This window comes from Cyanistes caeruleus, chromosome 8 (genome assembly GCF_971803275.1).
Source record: "Cyanistes caeruleus chromosome 8, bCyaCae1.hap1.1, whole genome shotgun sequence".
Lineage (NCBI taxonomy): Eukaryota > Metazoa > Chordata > Aves > Passeriformes > Paridae > Cyanistes > Cyanistes caeruleus.
The window spans coordinates 25,653,423-25,671,225 of NC_141708.1; the positions used below are offsets into that span (position 1 = coordinate 25,653,423).

The 17,803-nt window shown below is 36.5% G+C and overlaps 1 long non-coding RNA gene across 1 annotated transcript; it reads left to right on the forward strand.

Annotated features, from left to right (window-relative positions):
- Nucleotides 1–5,887: 5,887 nt before the first annotated feature.
- Nucleotides 5,888–12,288, forward strand: LOC147651937 (uncharacterized). The gene is made up of 3 exons (XR_015289825.1): nucleotides 5,888–6,036; nucleotides 10,448–10,549; nucleotides 11,723–12,288. It is a non-coding gene; the product is annotated as an uncharacterized LOC147651937 (long non-coding RNA).
- The last annotated feature ends 5,515 nt before the right edge of the window (nucleotides 12,289–17,803 follow it).

Here is a 17,803-nt window from a genome sequence, read left to right on the forward strand (position 1 = left end):
TTTTTTTTTTTTTTTTTTTAAATTCAGGGAACTTGCTTCCTTTAACATTCTGTAGTATATGAACAAGATTTCCAGGCAGGTTTCTCAGGTCATGTTGCTCCTGAGCGATGTTCCTTGCACAGCTCTTTGTAAACTGTGTTGATTTCATGTGCAGGCCATTAGGGGAACATCTATCTCTCAATGAAATTACAAACATTTTAAATGTCACTTTTAGAATGCAACTGGGAAAATACTACTCAAATACATAAAAATAAGTTTAGAAACTGCTCCTGGACATGTAACTTTTTCTTAATTCAGTTCAAAACAAGTTCAGAGTGTCCCAAGTGCTAAGTAAGGTGTGTTGTCAGGCATTCTCTGGGTGTCTAAACAGAAGTAATTTCTTTTTTCCATATTCTTATGGTCTGTTGGGCATTTTCCTAAGAGATGGGAAATTACTCTCCACCAAACAAACCTTTATTTGACTAAAACTCAACACACTTGCAACAGCTGGGAACACCAATTCCCCATTTAGGTATTTTTAAAATAAACCAGCAAACTGTTCAGGCTTCTTCCCTTTTTTGGTTTTGTTTTGTTTTTTTCATTTTCACCATGGCTCTGCATGCATCAGAATCCTCCAGATATAGAAATGTTCATGTTTCCATGTTTCAAATTAAGAAGGAGGAAGTTAAGAAAAAGAAAAGGTTGTGGTGGTTTGTGTGAAAAGTCAGTGAGTTTCTTTGAAATACTAATATTAAAATTTTGGAAATTTTGAGCAGATTAGATGGAATGTGTTGAACATCTCTGTTCATATCTTGCATTTCCACTTCAAAAGTGAAAATAGTAAATATCATGCTTTTCACTTCCAGAATACTATTTTAGAAAACAATACTACATACATGTAAAAATGTTGGATGGTTATTTATCTTCGACTTGATAGCAAAACCTTATCCCAACGTATCTCACCAGTAAGAGAGGGGATATAGAAAAAAAAAACGCACAAAAAAAGATGTAGGTCTCAGATTATCCAAGGATGCATGGGGAAGAGGTAAATATTGCTGTAATATACTCTTGAAAGAGAATAAATACATAGAAGAAAATATATAGAATAGTATTGCAAGCAACACAATTTTCCCTTTATTTCACTCAGTAGTGGTGGGCATCCCTGCATTAGAGCAACCAATGAGGAGAACAAACATTAGATGGCTTTTCACAGCTTTGTCTGGGATATTCCTCTCCCTTTCTTGTGAAACTCTCCTGAAACTGTATGAGCTGCAATGAGCAGCAGGACACAGCTCATGCAAATTATCAATGCTGAATAAGTCACAAATTTAAAATAACCCTTTAAGTACTTCTAGCTATTTTGTTGCCTTTTCAGCTACAAATGAGACTGCAAGGAATTTATTCTTAGCATAAAAATGCTTTTTGCCTTGCTCTTATCACAAGCTTCAGATTTATCATTTTTCCACCCTATTGCACATTCCAGGAGCCAGGTATGCCTAAAAAAAGTTCAGCTTTCATCCTTCAATGAGTTAATTAGGCTAAAGCAAAAGAGACTCATTGCTGAGGTATGGAAATGAATTTGTTGTCTTTTTTCCATGAAATCAGGCACATCATTTACTGATGAGCTGAGTGCCAAGATGTTAATTTCCTTGCTCCACAAGGATTTACAGACACTGCCAAACTGTCTGTTCTTATCAAACTTTACTTGGTTGCAAATGAAGAAAAGATTTTAGATCAAATTTTATTGTTTAAAGCAATTTGAATAATTAGTAGACATGGATTAGATAATGGAATAAAACTCACGCTCTAAAGCATGGAAAAATAGCTTGTAAAATTACTGAAGAACATGAGAAAAAAAAATCTTCAGATTTTGTACTGATCAGAATTTCTATTGCTTACTAATACTGAAAGGTACAAAACGGAAACGTATAATTAACTTTTCTCAGGTTTCCAAGAGCTATCATTTATTTCTTCCTATGAAAAAAAAAAAGCACAGCACTCTCTCTGGCTGTGTATCTCTTGGCACAGCATTCCACTAGGGGATGTGCCAATAAACCCTGGACAAGGCTAGGTTTTCACAGCGAGAAATCCCCAGTCAGTCCCAGCACTGAACATGACGAGATATCGAAGAGACAGAGCTCAAGCTGGGTCAGACTGAGCTGTGCCTGTCACCAGCTTTTTGGCTCTTGCTGGGACAGAGGTGATGGGCAGAGTCCCCCTGTGGGGTGAGGGCACAGCACTGCACCCTCTGTCCCCCTGTCTGTCTCTCAAACGCTGGGATTGGGAGAAAATCCTTATTTCACCACGTGCCAGCCTGGGAAGTTTCTGCTGGCCGCTGGCATCACAGCTTTCACATGCAGATTTCACACACAAACTTCTGCTTGAAACAAAGCATTGCCTTTGAGTCTCCCAGGGGAAGGATTTTGGAGACTGGGATATTTACAGTTTGGTACAAAAAGGCATAGCCTGGTAGTTTGATGCTGAAATGCGCTCATAGCAACTCTGTAGAGTAGGGTAGCGTGGGGTCTGGGCTGTGGGGTGGAATTAAACCAACTGCACCCAGCTTGCTAAATCAGAAGATTTGGGAAAATCCCAGAGTCAAGATACTTAAAATTTCATTAGAGCACTGAGATTAGGCACTGCCTGTAAATTATATGGAGCACCTGAAATCTTCTGAAGGGATGATGCCTGTTTCTCTTTTTTCCAGTCTAGAGTAATCTCTGAAGGAAAATCTCAGCCAACACAACTGCAAACCCTCCAGCAGCTGAATTGATGTGTTGGAACTTGAAGTGTCCTGCAGCTAAAGGGAGAGGAGCATCAAAGTTCGTGTCTCAGTGGTTTTGAGAGAGTGTCTATTCCAACACAGGAGGTCTACAACAAGGTAGGTTGTAAACATGAGTGCTTTTTATTTTCCTGTTGTCATTTTTGATATGACAATTTCTATTTTTACATAATTTTGGAAGATATTTATCTTCTAGAACTGTGTCTCTACAGATAGCAGGTGAGTAAATCTCCCTCTTGTAGTTAGGCCAAGAAATTCGGTTTTCAAACTCTAAGCAAAGCATATCCTGGGGGGAAAAAAAGCTTTTTCTGCATGATTGTTTGTAAATAGCCAGATTAAAAAATTGGTCAGCATTTCCTGTGTGGTAATTGAAACCATTGTACACTGTCTAAAGGAATATGCCCCAACCAGGAGTTTCCTGTATAAATCCTGCATAAATCTTGGATTATAGAAGCAGTGTCTTTTGGTTGGCAGAAAGAGGCCTTTCATTACTGCTGGTATCAGTGATGTTCATGGAAAACAGGTGAGTCTAAAATCAGTAATTGGTTGCTGTAGGCAGGACTTTTCTCCAGAATCTCCATGATAGGCTTCATACTGCTTCTAAGTCCTCAATTCTCTTTTGTGTCTTTTGTTGAAAAAGCTCTCATACACTTTTCTCAACAGTTTGATGCAATCCTGTGCTGCACACCTAAGCAATAAAACCAATTTATTTTCTAAAGCAGGCAAATACCTGACTGAAAATATTTGCTAGATTATCCCATAATTTTGATAAAGAGGGTGAGAAGTCTTTGAGTAATTTTTGTAGCAGTTTCTCCTGCTGAAGGAAATAATGTGGAAATGTACTTCTTCAGGGATGTAAAAAACAGAAGGAAGTACCAAGATTTGCTCTTGTGATGTTGATGATTTGCACAACTTATTCCCTGTGCTGCAAGATGCTGATCAGGGAAAATCCATGTTTCATTGGAAATTTGATGTTTTTCATAGCTGATATAGAGTGAGGAGGTCTGGCCTCTTCTCCTTCTGTGTCTGCACTGCCTGAATGTATTCTGTCTAAAAATTTTAAAATCAGAACTTAAGTGATTTTTTTTTTTTCATTTGACTTGCTAATTTGTAAACACTTTTAATTATCCCTTTTTGTCTGGGATGCAGCCCACAACTGCCTGTTATTCGAAGCCAGTGGAATTAAAGCAGAAAAGGGTTTGTCTGTTCATGGTTTAGAAGCAAGAATGGACACAATGTGAAAGCTCTTCCCTTTGATTTGGAGTGAAAGACATCCAGTGATTTTCATGCTAGTCTGAGAAATAATGTGAAGTCCTGCTGCTCCTGCTTAAAAGAGTATGGAATATTTTTTCTTTTATATATTTGAGAATTATGATACTGTAGTAAATATTTTTTTGCCAGATAGTGCATTAAGACTAACCTACCTTTGAAATTCAGTGGTTTATAAATAAGCAATTAGAATGTAATGATAAAAACCCAGAGTATCTGACCTTTTCTGAATGGATACTAATATTTATTCAGGGTCATTTCCTAGACACGAGTTTCCTACCTAATGAGTTAGGTTAAAAAATTAGTGCCTTACCAGTCAGCTAGAAATTTCAGAGCACGGGTAAGCAGTCAATTAGTGTTGTAATGCTTCTTTTGTATATTAGGTCCAATCCCTTTGTAATTATAACCTCTCTTTCAGTTTGTGGGTATGAATGTCTATGACATATAAAACATTTCTGCATGGGTTTATCAAAAATAAAAACATGTCTGGAAATGCAGGGAGAATATTGTAGAAGAACTTCTGGTTTTCCTGAATTTATTTATGCTATATAGGAACAATATAAGATGATTAGATGCACAAAGGTGGTACACAAAGAATTTATGGACCTGGACTCACGCTCTTTCAATTAGGAACCACTCTACAAAATCTGCATTGCTAAGAGTTGCACTGGAATATAACGGGATTCAAATTAGGTCAGGTGATTTCAAAGGGAAAAGAGGTCATTCCATAACTTTCAGATCTGGTTTAAATGCAGGAGAGGTGATGCTTCACCAAAGCAGTGTCTTCACCTTTTTAATTTTTTTTCCATATTGAGTAACTGTGTGACTGCCCTATGCATTAGCCAGGCTGCTGCTGGCACCACTTGGTTTCACTCCTGCCTGCATCTGAAGGAAGGTGACATTCACAGCAAACAAAGGCAACAAGTTTTTAAGCTTTCCACAGAATAGGCACAGTCTGTAAGACTTAGAACAACAGCAGCATCAGCCTGTTAGGAGCTGGGATCTACTGCACAGCCATGTAAAATGGTCATGGTGTCTGCACCTCCAGGATGAACCTAAAGAAAACCCTAACAGCTCTCATCAGGTCTGATTATGATGTTTTTATTGTCTTTACTTTTTCTTAAAACTTTGAAGTACTTTGGGTCTTTCTCTCCCTCTTAATTTTCAATAATAGGATATCAGGCTGGAAGAGGCCCCAAGGATCAGCTGCTCCAACCTTTTCCTGGCAAAATTAGGGTCTAGACAAGATGGCCCAGCACCCTGTCTACCCAAAGCTCAAGGGTCCTGGGTCACCATCCAGAGGAGATGATTCCAAAGGTTGATCTTTCTCATTGTGAAAATTCCCTGTCAGAAAGCATCTTGGAAAGGTATGACTCAACTTCTTTATGTGGGTCACCACATGGGAATGGAAAAATGTTTTGGCTGTGCCCCTGACCAGAGCCAAATGTTCCTTATTGCACATTGCTTAGTGCTGCAAAATGGTCAAGCAACCACTGGGAGCTGAGAGTGGGAGGATTCACACATTGTCCTTCAAGGATATAAGGGAAGAGAAAGAAAGGAATGAAATAACAATGAGGATAGTTATAAATATAAGTTTTTCTTATTATCATTGTGGTTATTAATATATTAGTTTTAATAATAAACATATATATTTTGGGCAATGAGCCATAATATGCCTAATGTGCAAGAAAAAGGTCTTCCAATAAGACATTTTATTGCTGAAAAAACTGGTGGAGCTAAGGATGAAAAGTTGTATTAGAAGAAGTTTCAAACAGAGCATGCCATGCTGCCATTACAGCAGATTGACTTTTCTTTGTCAGTAATTAGATTTTTAAGAGAGGGCAGGTGATTATGTTTGCAGAAGGCCAAGGAGCCCTACTTAACTCAGTTTTGTTTGGCTATCAAGAATGACTTGAAGAGCTCATAAAAGTGAGGGGTTGGGCTACGTACCTGAGCTCTCTTCAGATTTCAGCTGAGGTTCTGAAATTCAAGGAACTGTCTTTCAGGCAAGGAAATGAATGAATATTACACTGAAACTCTATACTAATGAATACTATGGTCAAAATTAAATCATTTGTTTTAGTTTACCAGATTCATTTCTCAGGTTACTTTGTCTAAATTATGTCTGCTTCTAGCAAAAGGGACATTTCTTGTTGTATGGTACATCTCCCAGGGCAAACCTAAGGAAAATGCTGCTTTCCTACAACTAACAGAGGAAAGTGAATAGAGGTTCCTTTCACAGAGCTGCCTAATTCCAGAGAAGATAGCACCTTTCAGTTAAATAATTAAATTAAAATTAAAATACTACAATTAAAATATGTGATGTTTTCACTTACATTTATGGGTTAAATGTTCCTTTATTTTACTTGATAATCCTATGTAATGTTTAGCAATGCAGTGAATGAGTCAAAGTACTCTTCAAAAATGGATCATAAAATAGTGCAAACCAGAGACTTCAGTGAGATTCAGAAGAACAAGGCATGGATTTATGGGCTTATTTTGCTTATTGCTGCTTAGGAAAAAAAACTTTTTTTCTTAATATTTATTTGATTACTTAATGTATTCTGATTAATTAAATAGATGAGCCAAAAAATAGAAATTTTACTCTGAAAAATGCTTATGTGTAAAACTGTACATACTTATTTAATTCATTATTTTACCAAGATAAGAAAAAAAAATTAGAATCCAGTACTGAATATCCTTTAATGAGAATTAAGAGTATATTTTATATTCTAAAGTTATTAAATCATAGACATAGTTCAAAAAGATATTAACTGTACTTTTTCCTGTGCTTACACATATAGCATGGAAATGAAACAAGTTGCAGAGTCACTAAGTTGGCAGGGGAGGCCCAGCACAGGCTCATAACCATGCTGGGCATGTTTGCCCAATATCTGCTCAGCTGAGTCATTTTCACTTGGAGCCCTGGATGTGTAGCACTGCCAGGTCCAGTGGGAATGCTGGCAAATTCATACAGCCAGGTTTAGGATCTGAGAATTTCAGGTTTGGGTCGTGTTATGTCTGTCCATATGTGTGTGTCTGTCCCCTTCCCTCCTCACCAAAAATAATTTTCAGGAAAATTATCAATTTTAATAGGTCCACACCACCTACACCTATTTCCTCTCATTCTGTGGATAATGAAGATTTCACTTGTTTTAGTTAATTATCTTATCCTTCTTTTTTTCCTAAAGAACCTATTGAGTATCAGATTTTGAAGGTCAGTTTTGGTAAAGAATTAGTAGAAGTCTAGCATGACACCAAGCATTGTTTAAAGAACTTGGGAAAGTCTCTTATACAAAGAGATCTCTGAAATATTTATCATTATTATTTGCTTACAAAAATTATCATTAGTTTTTAGACTACTTTTCAGGAATCCTTTAAACTCAGTCCTAAACAATAAATTTAATTACTGCAACAAACAACTTCATGCAGTTCAGATGCGTGAGGTGAACTTAGCTTAGTTTTGTAAATTAATGTTTCCAGAACCTTGTTGCTCTCTAAAAACACAACAGAGTAAACAGAACCTGCATGGAGCAAAAAATGCCCAGCTAAGTACTAATTTTGAATAAAATAATCCTAGATATGTGGGAAATGCTTTAAGCTTCAGGTCTTTTCACCTAGAAATACTAGGAAATATTTTAACTTTTTTTGTGACCATGTAATATTTTCCTTCACAGTTTCAGTAGTATTAAGTTCAAAAGGATAATAAATAGAGATGGAATCTCTTCATGTAAAGCCATCTTCTAGTTTGAACAAAATAATCTTTATTGATATCATTTGTTGTGGTTAAAGCAGAGCTTACACTGAGATCATTAATGGCAGATAAAGCTTACAGACTAAATAGACAAGAGACATGAAAAGAGAGGCTGGAAAGAGAGATGGAGATATTGGGGTGTAGCAGAACCAGAAATTGGTTTTGATTTTTATGTTCCTCTGACAATATTTTACTACATCACTTTTATATTCAGGTAAGTACTCTGAGGTTTCATTTAGATTTCTGGGATGCTTATTTTAATACATGTGATAATAAAGTGGGAGGTTACCTTTGTGTGGAAAATTACCCAAACAGATAAAACCTCAGCCACGTAATGCCAAAGAATCCATTTAAAAATAAATAGCATTCTCGTTAATTTAACATGATTACTAGAAATGCACGAAAGGGCACTGAACGTATTTTTTTCCCCCTGCAGTATAATGAAGCCAATGAAAAACCAGGGTGTTTTCAAATCAGTACATCAGTAAAGTGAATTTTTACATATGTGGAGAAAAAGTGTAAGCATTTGTTAATAAAATCCAGGACAGTCCATGATGGTAAACAAGATGTTCTCAGCTGATGTAAAGGTGTTGCCATGTGCTCTGCTCCTTGGGTGTGCTCTGGGTTGCTGATTTACACAGCTGGACTCTATCAGAATGAAATAAATGGGGATAGGGGAGTGCTGCATCAGACACCAGAACAGTCACACACACTTCTTTTTGCAGGCAGTATTTGCCAGATATGTGGGCAACTGAATTGTGAAAGCCAGTTGAGACTGGTGATATTTGCAGATTTCTATTGTGTAGAACAAAAGGAATAAATTCTTTGCTAAGCCCCCTGATAAATGTGGAAATTATTCTATGGATTCAGGCCCTACCAGTCACTTGAGTGGTGAAGGTTCTACAGCTGCATAAAAAGAGATACAGGAATCATTACAATGAAAAGGTTTGAAGTGATTTTTGGTTCAACTCTTCTGTTAGTTTGTGCTAGTATCACATTTCTTGTAAGGTAGCTTTGTTACAGGATGTATAATAAGAAAATGATAAATATTTGTTTTATTTCCTTCATGATTTGGGGATTCTCCTGACTGTTTTAAAACTCCATTCAAAAGCATCATATACACTACATAATTCAGTGTTGCAACTTCCAATTCTTTAACAAATAAAAATATGAAATCCTTAAATATCAAAGAATCTGCTGATTAAGCCAGAACTTCCAGATGTGCATATGCACATTATCCTCTGAAAGCAAAACCCTACCCAGCCTGTGGAGTGTCAAGTTTGTGTATGTGTGCAAGTGCTGAGAAGGTAGATCATCTTGTTGGTTATGTAAAATTAATATTTTACCCACAAATGTCCAGTTTATTCTTTATTATCAAGGAAATTCTACAGCAACCAAAAGTAAACCCTAAACCAAATTACAGTCAAACGAATTACCTCTGTCTGGAGTAGTAAAAGCCAGGGTCTTCATTATTGTGGGAAAGAATCTACTCATAAAAGAGATTTAATATCATTTCCTAACAGATTGATGACAGAAAACGTGGTAGAGAGAATTTGTGAAGTCACTTTCTATTTCCCACCTTTATTGATGGCTCCTTGGGATAGAACAAAAGCTGACTTTATCATATTCTATTCCCTTCAACACTAATCTTTCTGTTAGAAAGAACTTCTGCATGTTTTGACCTTGTTTTTGAGAAATTCTGAATGGTATTGGATGCAAAAGTCATCTTTGTATGTAAGAATGGCAAGGACAGAGAACAAAATAGTGCCTCTGAAAAACTCTATATATCAAGATATAGAGGAAAATGTTTAAATATGTTTTTTAAAATACCATTTTTAAACAACAACAAAAAAAATCATTGCAATAGACTAAACAAGTCTGTTTTGACTGAAAATATATTCATGCTGATGAAGTGTTCTTTATAAAGTGGTTCGAGAGGCAGTTAGCCCTCAGTCTCCTCTCTCTCAGTCTATTGCTGGGGTTTATGAGGGGGAATCTCAGTTATTGTGTTTTTCACATTGAAGTATTTTTTCCATTTTCAAAATAATGATGTTGATCAAGCTGAAGGTTAGTTGATGACAGTAAACTGTATTGCAATCCCTTTGCAATATTCTTTTTATGATTAGAGAAAAACCAAATGTGGATGACTTGACGAATGAATAGAAGTGTTTTCAGTGTGCCAATAGCAGTGCTCTGGTCATTCAAGCAAACTCAGACTGGAATATTCTCTGTAAAGTGTTGTTAAATGCCACATCAGGTTCCTTACCACCACAACAAATGCTACTTAAAAGTCTGGAAAAAGCGTGTCTTTGCCTACCCTTTGGAATGTGTGATTGCTTTTATGTTTTCATCCTCTATGCACATTTGACAAATGCAGCTGGTGGTGTTGTACTCCCTTCTCCTACAAATTAAATAATCATTGGTAAGTAGTGATCTTGGTCTTTCTCCTTTTCAGCATATGCTACTGACAAAACTATAGGACTCAACTTTATTAATTTTTGTATCTCTTAAAAAAAAATATTATTTTCAGTACAATAACACAAGTAATACAAATGCCAGTTTTGAATTATATGTAATTTTCATTTGTAGCTGCTAGGCATTCCAATTGAATTTTCTTTTGTTTTTAAAGTATTTCAAGTGATTTTTATTTCTTTCTATTACAGAAGACTTTCTGAACTCTAAAGAGCAAACAACAACAACAAAAAAACCCTAAGCAATGCTTTAAGTTGACGTTTAGTAAATCACAACTGCTGCGTTTTATCATGGTAGGACATAAGCTTAATACAGAAGATAATATAAGCACAATGCTTTTCCACTGCTTTTTACTTATGCAACTGCTGATTACATATTTAAAGGTCTATTAGTAATTTCTAATGTTTCTTGGTTGTAAAGGCAGATTTGATTTGTGCTTTTATTAATTTTTTAAAAAAATTAATTCTAAAACCCGGGACCATATCTAGCCACAACAATTTTCATAATTAATAGCCTATGCTTTATAAAGCTTAGATTTCTCATTTTGTTTTCTTGAGACTGGTGCAGTAATTTATGAAGATTTTTGTCAGAGAACTCTAAAAAACGGTTTCATTAATACAGATACACTGAATAGGGGTTTTTGCACTTTATCATATCTGTGCTGAGGTGGGTGTTGCTCTGCTGGCTGGTTCCTTTGTCAGCTGCAGTGGCACACAGAGTGAGAAGTGGCAGAAGTGGAAGGAATTTCGTGGCACACTACCACGTGTGTTGTCCTCGCAGTGCAAGGAGAGGCTGCACCTGCCCTGGGCAGGAGAGGTGTGCTGCTTCAGACATCCCCCTGCTCCTGCATTCTGCTCCCACCACATTTTGGTAGCTCTAATCCTTGGTTACTGAAGGAGAAAGAGATCAGAGACCTGAAGGAAATTAGGGGATTAATTTTTTGGGTTGATCTTCGATAATGTTGCAGGGGGCAATCCCAGTGCTAGAATATAAAAAATCACTGTACTGAAACCTTACTGTCAAGGCTGCTCTCTGTGGCTGGTCTTCAGCACCTACTTGTCATTCAGGCTTCCCTGAGCTTTTCTCAAATGCACGAAATAAGTTGGCATTGTAGTTGAAAGAGAAAACAGGTGATGCTAGATAAGTTTCTCCATCATGTATTGCAGAGACATCTCATTTTTTCCACATGGATTACGTATGCATAAAATAGATTGTGCCACCCAGAATACTAAATACACTGAAACAGGTAGCACATTAAGCTTTGGACTCAGTTCAGTCTAGAAAATTATATATGTTGGCCTATGCAAGCATATTTATCCATTATCATATTATCTATGTATGTACCATTGCCATATGTATTTAAAGTTATATATATGTGGTTGAATATGAATGCACGTGGGTAAACTTATATTTATGAAATCTGCAGATTGAATCAAACCATTGGTATAACACCCTGTTTCTTTCAGAATAATGTGAGAAAGAGGAGACCTTATTTATACATGTGTGGTAACATCTGCTTTTGCCACCCACTTGAGAAATTGAAGTGTAACAGAAGGGAAGGAACATCTCTCCGCTGGAAATGATCCGCGCGGGCAGCGCGTCCCCGAGCAGCCCGGAGCGGAGGAGTCTGGCACACATGTGCAGCTCCCCAGTGGGAAACACTGCACAGCAAAGCAGGAAATGTGCTCCTGGAAAAGGAAGAACCAGAGCTGTGTGGAGCTTCCCTGGTGCCCGTGACCACAGTTCATCCCTGGAACCATCAAGATGTTGGGGCTGGTTAAGGCCACTGGACTTTGCTGCTGTAGGGTTGTAGCTCAAGCAATGCAATATGAGAAAAAAAGGAGTTAAATTCTGTGGGACAGTCAGATTTCCCTTTCAATCTTTGAAGCTTTGAAGTTCATTTCATTAATAGTTATCTGTGTCTTGCTCAAACCAATCTCTTGGGTCTGTTGTTTACTGTTACAAAAACTAGCACTAAGCCTTCTTTTGCCATTTTCTGTCAAACTTAATATAAAAAAAAATTTTGGACAAACTTTGGTGGCTTTGATCATATTCTTATGTTAGAGATTCATGGAAGGAGGGATAAAGACGGAGCAGTGTGAGACAAGTGGCCTCAGTGACCCATGCAGTGTATTGTTATCTTAAGTGGGTGTGCACATCAGCACCCAAAGACTCACTAGTTCTCAAGGGAAAGCCTTTTGTCAGTGAAAGCTGTGCTCCTGCAGAACACCAGTGGTGCCTGTTGGTGCAGGACAAGTGGTTGAGCCTATTCACAGTATGGGAGGAGATGGGAGAATATGAAAAATATTCACCTGGTCACCTGTGTTGACAATTCTGTGGTGTATCTTTACAGTTCAAATTCCTTCTGGTGAAAGAAATTCTTAGTTTTTAAGTTTTTGTTAAGCAGATCTCAGCATCTTCTAGTGAACCTGAAAAACAGGATATTTTGCTTGTGCTCTATTTAAAGACAGATATAGATAGGTGGATGGATAGATAGACATAGATATTCTCTGCTTTGCTGTAATTATAACTTCAAGTTCGAAATTGCAGTTCTGAAAATTACCTTATATTATTTCAGGGAATAATAATTCATGGTTCTTATAAATTTGGTCATACTTTTTTGATAAGAAAATGTGATCACAACTGTGATTTTACAGTTGTAATAAAGATGAAAATGACTTCAAAACTATTCTCTAAATCTCAATAGCCCTTTGCATATTTCTGCTGTGCAGGATGTGAAAAGGGACTGTGGAAAACCATGTATTTTTCAGATTCAGTGACATATGTTACTGCTCCTGAAGCTGATGGTTAACTTACCAGCCCATTTTGTAAAAAGTGTTGTTTGATTTGCTATCCTTGTCACTGTCGTGGAGTTTGTTTTTGGAGTATCTTAAAAAAATTATTTTCAGTGACATTTCTACATCCTTCTGTAGCCATTCAAAGTTAGTTTTGTTCTGAGTTTTGTTCCTCTTGTAGAACAGCACTGATTAAAGGTATGTCCCAGGGGGTCTATTTGGTAATAAATAAATAGGTCCAGACACTAGAGGCATCTTCAGATCCTTGTTTTAATGTAGCATTAACATTCCTGAGATGTCTCATAGAGGACCTCATAGGTCCTGGAGCCCATTTTTTAATGGGAGTAGAGTAGGCAGCTCCAATTCCCAGGCTCAGTAACTGCTTGAGGCATATTCTGTGCCTGTGTCCTTGCTGGCACAGGACCTTTCACTTTTGGTGACTGCAGCCAGTTTTCAGGACGTGTGATGAGTCAGGTACATTAATGGGACTGGCTGGGATGTTTTTAGCAAATTTTCAGGCTCATTCTCTTCCAAGGGGGAAATGTTATGTGGACATAACATATAAAATAGACCACTAGAATCAGACCTCAGAGGATTTGCTTCTAATGCTTAAATCACAGCAGCCCTTTGCTAATGTGCAAAAGTTTCACTCATCTAGTTCTTTTTAGTTTGTGTGAATGAATGGATTTGCTGAAGGCCTCTAAATTTTGCAGACAATTTATTAAAGAAAGTCCTTTCCCTGCTTAGATTATCTTTTTTTTTTTTTTTTTTTTTCCTACATTTGAAGATAAACAGGTAGACTCTACTGTTTCAGACTCATTACTACATCTTGGTGCTGAAAGCTGAGGCAAGATTTTTTCATAAATTTTGGCAGATAGATGTTAGCAGAAGAGATAGTCTTGTAAATATTCTACAAAATCCAACTTTTTTTAATGATAATGTGAGATGGCTGAATATTGAATTTGCAGGCAGTAGGTCTTAGATTGCCTGAAAGCTGTTTTAAAAAAACACAAAAAATGGGTAAAATGTGAAAATTTCCCAGAAGTATTTATTTTCCCTTTATATTCTTGCCATTCAACTTACTCTGCAGGGTAAGTACACTGAACTTCCAGTGCAAGTGATAAGTTTTATTTTCTGAACGAGCTGATGTGTCAAATATTAAGATTTTATTCATAATTTTACTGGAAACTGACCAGGCATTTTGCTGGCCACATGAATACACAAATATAATTGTGTGCTGGATTGTGGAGGGTTCATTTCATTTTTTATCTGCCATCACCAAATAAGATCTCTGTTGTCATAGGCCACTGATTGAGTCCTTGCCATTCTGTCTTCAGCTGGCTGCTTAAGCCAAGGGTTATTTCAGTTTTGGTTCCTTAGTCTGTCATTGCTGCTTCTTTACTTTTCTGTGTGATTTAAACAGAATACTTCAGCCTCCCAGCTGTCAATCTGTCAGTTTTCATGAGTGCTAAATACACTAGGGGAAAAAAAGCAATTTATTACATTTTCACAACTGAGGAAGACTGGATGGCTCAGGAGATCAGTAATGAGCCTGGATGCCAAAGTTATAGATCCAGCATAGAGCCACACATGCTACTATCAAATTCAAAGATATATCTGCAGAGACATTGCATAGATTGCACCAAAGAAGCTAAAGTTGGGATGCTCTTGATGGGATATGATGATTTTTCTTGTACATGATTGCAGTAAATTTAAACTGAAACCCCTTGAAGTCCAGGTTTAACAAATGAAATTCTTGTTATAGGTGCCTCTCCAAGCTGCTCTTTCAGCAGTCTACTGCAGATGGATCTAGTGCAGAGTCACTTTTCTCTTCTTGGCTTCAGCTGTTCTAAATAACCCTCATACAATGCAAGTTTGATATCAATTTGATTATTTAGAAAATTTTGGTATATTGTGTGATGGCATAATGCAAGTCCAAAGTAAAGGTGTGAGACCAGACTTCCATTCATTAATAACAGAAATAACACTTTAAAGGAAACTTTTAAATTTTTTTTTTTCCTATGGAAAGTTGAATTTCTTGATCATTTTGTTAGGGAGTTTTATGCCTAAATACTGTCTAACAGGAAAAAAAACAACATTTAGAACCAGAGTTTGCAGTGGGAAGCTGTTCAAACAAAATTCAAAATACAACAGTGGTCTCTTGCATGTGGAGAGCCTTTGGCAAATGTGTTGAATTGCACTGCTTGTTTCACTGAGATTTAATGATGTCCAGGCTCCAGTTATTTCAGCCCAGTGATAAGAGGCTGAACCAAATTTTGAGTAAAAATTCGTGTTGAGTCAAAATTCAGAGTGATGGGCCACTCTGAATGCAGAGAATAAATGTTGTCTCTTGTAAGGGAGCCTGCAGTATTCATGCAGTATTCACTGGCCATTCTGAAATATTTGTTTATATTTCACTGATTTATGTAGGGTCTTGTGAAATTAAAAAAGGTTAAAAATGAATAGGTGTGAGGGTAGCTGTTTTGATTAGAAGTGGATGACACTCTTCTAGCAGGAGCTTTCAAGCATTTTAGCAACATTTTTAGTTAGAACTAATTATGCAATATGGATTTTTTCCTAGATTTAGAGTGCATGAAAGTTAATAATGTTCATATGCTGCTATTTTCTATCACCTGAAGCAATTCTCTACCAAAAACCAAAACAGAAAAAACCCACCACAATCCTCCCAAAGAACAAAAAAGAGACCAAAATAATGATTAAAAAAAAGGAAAAAATCCTTACTGCAAAAAAAGAAAAAGCCTGACCCCACAACCCTTCAGCAAAACCATCTTTACTCTTGTAGGATTCATGGACATCTACTGCCTTGTGAAATATCTGATAGGAAAGATGTTCAGTTTATGGCATTTAAACCTGAATCCTGATAAATAATAAATAAAGCAGTTGCTTTCAATAGCACTGATTCCCCAGTTTAAGGCTGAATTTTGAACTAAGGCTGTCACAACAATTTACTCTCATAAAAGGCTTGTGCATTTGTGCTTGAACAGGGTTATCATTAATGATTGTAGTTTGGACACGATTCAGGAATCCACTTGATCTCTTAGAAAGGTAAAGGGATGGATTAATGGTGTTCACTCACAGCCAGTGTGAGTACTTCAGTGACTTTTACATATTTGTCTATTTACAGACTGAGATTTAGCACATATTAGCTATCAATAGATAAAGTTTCCCCATAATTTTTATATGTACACAGGCACAAGGACTAAAATACTCCTTGTGCTACAAGGAGTAGTACATAGGGAGGAAAGTAAACTGTAAAAATATGCCCAGGTCAAATAATTAAATAATTGGTTTCAAATGCTTTTATTTGCAACCTGAACCATCCTCTAAAAGGATTGTAAGAAAAAAAAAAAAAAAAAAAAGAAAAAAAGAACATCACTTCAACTCTCTGGAATCTGAACTATGCTGAGATTTGACACTTCCAGTTCAGCTGGTTGGAATATGTGGTTCAGTTCTGTTCACATATAAATGTAATGAAGGTGATGGTTTAAACAGGACATCTTAGTTTATAACTAAGTACTCTGTCAAATTCCTTGGCATTATTTCTCTGTAGTGTGGATACTATTTATATTTCTATAAATCACCTTTAACTGGTGATTGAAAACTTTCATGAACAGTATTTTTTCCACTTCTGATTAAAGCAACATTTATATTTTCAAGTCTACACTCAGTCCCTAATACTAAAAAGTTAATGTGAGAACATAATATTTTCTGCATTATTTTTTTAAAGTTATTAATAAATTTAAATCTATCAACAAAGTGACATACCAAGTGAATATCACATCAGATTTTGGAGTTCTGTGATGATGTCTTTGCATATATATTTTTGAATGAGTCACTTGTTTATCCATGTTTGTTCAGCTAAGCATATGCATATCTATTTGTATTTGACTATATCTAGACACACATATGCATATACATTAAAGTGCAGATTTGTTCCTCAACATGTTGTATGGATCATGGCTGATGATATCTTGTTTGTCATATAGAGGGGGAGCTAGTGGTGATATTTGAACCCTCTTTTTCCTCCATATAGAGCTTTTTGACAGAAAGAGACTTTAAAAATTTTCACTTATGACCATCACTTCGAGTTCTGAGCTTGTATAGTGACATTATCATTTAAAAAGCTATTGCTTGTAACTGGCACAATGCTGGAATTGTAGAAACGGGCATGAATGAATTTCAAAGCTGTCAGACTTAATGGTTACAGGCTGAAGCTGCCTGTATTTCACCATCCTTGCCAGATCCACTCTTTTTATCCAAGGGTTTGCAAAGAATGCTGTTGCCATAATTACACACTACCTGACAGATGGTACAATGGCAATGACGTATCGTGTTTTACTAACGTGTTTCTTTATCAGATGCTCACACCAGAAGTATTTACCTTTATATAACACTGACATCAATTGTGCAGGCTGAAAAACAGATTTATTCCTCTGAAAAAGTGTTTCTAATAAAATGAATACAGTGACATTTGGAACTGCAAGCCTTGAGGCATGTATTCTGTACCAAAAACCTTAATTAATTCATAGCTTAGCCTGACTTAGTGTGATTTTTACAGCACAGTTACTAACAAAAATAATCAAACATTTTACCAATTGCAGTAAAAGAGGTACTGTTGAATTCAGTTCATGTCTTTTGTCATGGTAAAATCAAAACCTTGGCATGGCTATTACTGAGAAACCTCATAGGATTGGAACCACAGGATTTCCTCTGATCAGTGTGATAATCAAT